At 45.6% G+C, this 5,000-nt stretch overlaps 1 protein-coding gene across 2 annotated transcripts in view; it reads right to left on the minus strand.

Moving 5' to 3' along the window:
• The window catches only part of LOC143290579 (uncharacterized), a 137,509-nt gene that overhangs the window by 129,949 nt on the left and 2,560 nt on the right, over window positions 1-5,000 (minus strand). Inside the window, exon 1 of one of the 2 annotated variants that reach the window (XM_076600150.1) lies at window positions 269-725. The exons of the other annotated variant lie outside the window; for it this stretch is intronic. The gene's annotated coding sequence lies outside the window, so the exon portion shown is untranslated. Of the gene's footprint in view, window positions 1-268; window positions 726-5,000 lie in introns of those variants that run through there. 2 annotated transcript variants of the gene reach the window in all.

Genomic DNA, 5,000 nt, shown 5'->3' on the forward strand with positions numbered 1-5,000 from the left:
TTAACCACAACACTCACAACTCTGAACCACGGCATTAAATAGCAGAATAAATCACAGCGCCACCACCACACCACACACACACTCTCTCTCTTGATGGGTTTTACGACAAAGTAAATGAGTTCTCACACACACACACACACACACACACACACACATTCTTGATGGGTTTTACGACAATTTAAAGAGTTCTAAGTTCACACACACACACACACACACACACACACACAGAGGGAGGGAGATACAGACAGAGAGACAGAGAGTTGCATACCTCAAAGCACACCATAACACTGGCGCGGCCGCCTAGTAAACAAAATAAAACGGGCCCACAGCACTACCTTGCCGGTTCGACCGACCTCAACGACGCTCACAGGTTGTTGCTGGCGTTTGTTGTTGTTGTTGTTGTTGCTATCTTCGTCGTCGTCGTCGTCGTCGTCGAAGTCGATATATAATCCGTACCGACACACACACGCCACAAAACTTGCAATTTCGAAACAGTTGAAAGCCTCAACTGCATCCCCACACACCGCTACTGGCCTGTTGACTTGAGGCGCTAAAATATCCGAGCGGCAGCACAGTGGAGGGAGAGAGAAATAAAGGGAGAGAGAGAGAGAGAGAGGAGAGTCACCACCTCTCTCGGCCCAGACCAACACAACATCCACTACTACCACCGCACCACAACACTACACGGCGTGGCTCGCCAGCTCAGTCCCCATCCATTCAAATCCCGGATCCCCAACAAAGTAACGGTTTGGCGGGCACGGATAGGAGGGAGGGCGGCTGGAGGGGAGAGAGAGTGAGAGAGAGAGAGAGGAGGAAGGGGAGGGGAGTTGAGGGGGGGGGAGGAGGGGGAAGAGGGACGAGAGCGGAAATGCCAGGCATGAGGGAGGGAGAGATGGAGGCAGAGAGGAGAAGGGCATGAATCTCTCTCTCTCACTCTCTCTCTGGCACAGCAGAGGCAGAGGCAGAGGGGCATCCATTCCGTCACACACTTGCTCTTCTTCTTCCTGTTCTTCAACACAGTTCCTGTATGTGGTCTGGGCTGAATGCCACTGTGTGTGTGTGTGTGTGTGTGTGTGTGTGTGTGTGTGTGTGTGTGTGTGTGTGTGTGTGCGTGTGCGCGTGTGTGTGTGTGTGTGTGTGTGTGTGTGTGCGCGCGCTCGCGCGTGTGCTTATGGGTGGGTGTTCTGTGTGCGCGCGGGCGCGTGTGTGCTAATGTATATGTTTTGTGTACGTGTGTCTGTGTGTGTTTCTGCGCGCGCGCGTACATATATATGCAGCACGTTTTTAGTTGTTTTTTACGTGACTATTCATATTTACAACCTTTTTTCACATGTTTTGTCAGCAGCTTACGGTGAGCAACAAAAACTCGTTTCACGTCCTTCCTTAAACATCGCGATTTCACACCGCATCCAGCCACACCAAACACGCCCACGCCAACCCGATAATTCATTGTTTTACACTGAGGGACTGTGTCAGTGGCGGACTGGTGGTGGCCTGTTGTAGTCATTAACCGCACAGTACGTGGTCGCTGAACTCAGTCCGTTGTATTATGTTTCTTGTCACGACAGATTTCTATGTGGTGTGTGGAATCCCGGACACTCTCTACCCGACCTGCCTTGACTGATATGGAGAGCGAGTCGCTTCGCCGCTACAGTACAGTGCTTCCCATCCCCGACCCCTGTACCCTCCACCCAGGCCGGCCCCCCAATTATCTATCTATCTATATATATATATATGTGTGTGTGTGTGTGTGTGTGTGTGTGTGTGTGTGTGTGTGATTTAGATCGATTTTGCCAAGGGTTTTCCTCTTTTTTTTTCTGGGGATATCTTTTACCTTTTAAGTGTGTGTGTGTGTGTGTGTGTGTGTGTGTGTGTGTGTTTCCCTTATTTAGATCGATTTTGCAAAGGGTTTTCTTCTTTTTTTCTAGGGATATCTTTTATCTTTTAAGTGTGCGTGCGTGTGTGTGTGTGTGTGTGTGTGTGTCACGGTGTGTGTGTGTGTGTGTGTGTGTGTGTCACGGTGTGTGTGTGTGTGTGTCACGGTGTGTGTGTGTGTGTGTGTGTGTGTGTGTGTGTGTGTGTGTGTGTGTGTGTGTGTGCGTGTGTGTGTTTCCCTAATTCAGATCGATTTTGCAAAGGATTTTCTTCTTCTTTTTCTCCTTGGTATATCTTTTATCTTTTTAGTGTGTGTGTGTGTTGTGTTGTGTTGCCGGTGCTCTCTCTCTCTGTGTGTGTGTGTGTGTGTGTGTGTGTGTGTGTGTGTGTGTGTGTGTGTGTGTGTGTGTGTGTGTGTGTGTGTGTGTGTGTGTTTCCCTAATCAAGATAGATTTTAGCCTCATTTTTTTTCTCTCTAAGGATATATGTTATTTGTTTGCCATCCATTCTTTGACATCTAAATTTCTTAAAATGACATGCTGCACATGGGACGAACTCATAAGTTTATCGTCTCATTCGAAAGATAAACACCTAGACTGTTACTCAAGGCTTGTGGATGGAAGGACGGTAAGAAGAAGAAGAAGATGATGATGTTGAAGAAGAAGGAGAAGAAGCAAAAGAAGAAGAAAAAAAACCCGGTCCTAGCTAGCTGGACTCGAACCCGGAACACTCGCTTTGCGGTCGGAGCTCGTTCCACCGCCCGCATAACAGTTTACGACAGAGAAGACAGCACGAAATTCGCTGCCTCCCTGCAATCATCAGCCAGACTTTTCTCTTTTTTTTTCTTTTCCTTCTTTTAATGTAGAGAAAAACACTAGTTCTTGCTGTTGTTCTTAGTAATGTTTATGCTAATAATGCAAATAGCATGAATAACACTAACAGCACTACTACTACTACTACTACTACTACTAATAATAATAATAAGTAAGGGAACGAGGGAGAAAATAAAAGAAGAATTAGAATGAAAATTCATCACACGATTTTGGATGGAAAATTGGTGCACGTTAAAAAAAAAATCGTAAAAAAATCAAAAGAAAAAAAATGAATAATGATGTGGGTGGCGAGGGGCGGATTGGGGTCGGGGTGGGGGCTGGTCCCCATCATAACGCAGCCGCCCCGTCTTGCCAATCTCGGAAGCTGATCCTTCCCGGTTTCCAACACAAGATGCCTGATGAAGATAACCTCTCGATCATTCCATTCTATATCTCTCGATCGGTCAGTCCATCAGCTTTCTTTCCTTTTCCCCCTTTCTTCTTCTCCAAACAAAAATCTGATTTCCCGATCGACAAGGTATCAGATCGAAACACTGTCCTTGTGTAACTATCAGCTGTCACATCTTGGGGATAAATGAGGGGGTGGGGTGGATGGGTGGTGAGGGAACCATGATGTCTGGCTTGAAGGGAGGAGGAGAAACCCATGCATATTTGATATCTGATATTTCTATTACTTCTGACGCCAACAGAACACTGACAACACTCAAGAAACAAAGTACTGCCAACTTACAAGAAATAAATAAAGTACAATAAGCATTAAAAGCAAAGTAATGTCCTGTTTTAGTGTCCTGAATTCAGGAACCTATTTTATCGACAATTTATATGCATGTATGAAACGATAATTATTCTATTAGTAGATGTTGTAACCCATTTCCAGTGGATTTCGACTCTTTATTTTGTACGTTATTTTACTCCATTCTGATGCGGATTCAGTCACTAAACTAACGTGCCACCATCTTGCTTTTTCCGTTGTTGGTCCTACAAACCATGAGAATGTAAGAGATTGTAACCAATCGGTGCAATAATTTGTCCTTGTCCTCAGTTGTCCTTGTCCTTGGTCCCTCAGCGGCACCGCAATGTTGATTCGTGCACATGCCTTCTCCATTCTGGTCCATCATGTGTGAGTGACAGTGTTTCGGCAAATGTCAGCCCTGTCCACTCTTCAGTGTTGTCAGACCATTTTTGCAATAATCGATTTAGGACGCTAAAATAGGGCATTACCTCAAAGAGACCCAAGTAACCAAGAACAGTTTCCATTCCCTCGTCAGTCTACTGTTTGTGTTATCAGCTATACACACACACACACACAAACAAACAAACAAAACACACACACACACACACACACACACAGAGAAACGAAGCGCATGTATGTAGATTCCTTTCTACGCCAGTTTGACTCTCAGCCTTTTGGTAACAAACTTGACCCAAGCTCAGATCAAAACACCCATTCGCATTCCAAACATAATTATGTGTCGACCGACGGACAGGGTTGCACGTTCTATGCTCCGAGTCGTCATTCTCGCTGTTACTGTAGATACGTCACGTTTCATTTCAGCCTTTAACACACCCCCTTCCCGACCTGTGTGTGTGTGTGTGTGTGTGTGTGTGTGTGTGGAAGAGGGGGCTGGGGGAACACTACTTCTTGCTGTTGTTCTTCATCATGCTTATGCTAACAATGCTAACAGCACACAGCCATCATCACCACTATCAACGCTATTGATATCAACAGAACACAGTTTATAACCGCCTGTTCATCCCAGGGATTCTACCCGAGCTATATCAATTACGCTTGTACGTGTATTACTCAGTCCATATGATAAATATTTCCACAATCATGTTTTATTCGGCAAATATAACACAATGAAAACCAATCCTTTATTCAAACACACACACACACACACACACACACACACACAAATTGAACCGTTCCAATCTCAAGGCATTACAAGTTGGAACACATGAAGCAATGCTGATCAAAGAAAGAAAGAGAGAGAGAGGCGGGGTTGGGGGATGGGGGTGGAGCGGGGTGTTTGTAAAACTAGCCTCTCACAGAAGACCCCACAGTGAATTAGTTCCAATCTTTGCAATTTCCTGGTTCAAGCGTGTGTGCCTTATCTGCATATTGAAAAATGTCCACTACATTAAGAGAGAGACAGAGACAGAGACTGAGACAGAGAGACAGAGACTAAGAGACAGAAAGAGTTAAGGGGGGAGGGGGCTGGGGAAGGAGGCAGAGACAGAGACAGACAGACAATGAGACCGAGAGTTAGAGTGAACACTTTTTATAGCATC

This window comes from Babylonia areolata, chromosome 15, assembly GCF_041734735.1.
Source record: "Babylonia areolata isolate BAREFJ2019XMU chromosome 15, ASM4173473v1, whole genome shotgun sequence".
Taxonomy (NCBI): Eukaryota; Metazoa; Mollusca; class Gastropoda; order Neogastropoda; family Buccinidae; genus Babylonia; species Babylonia areolata.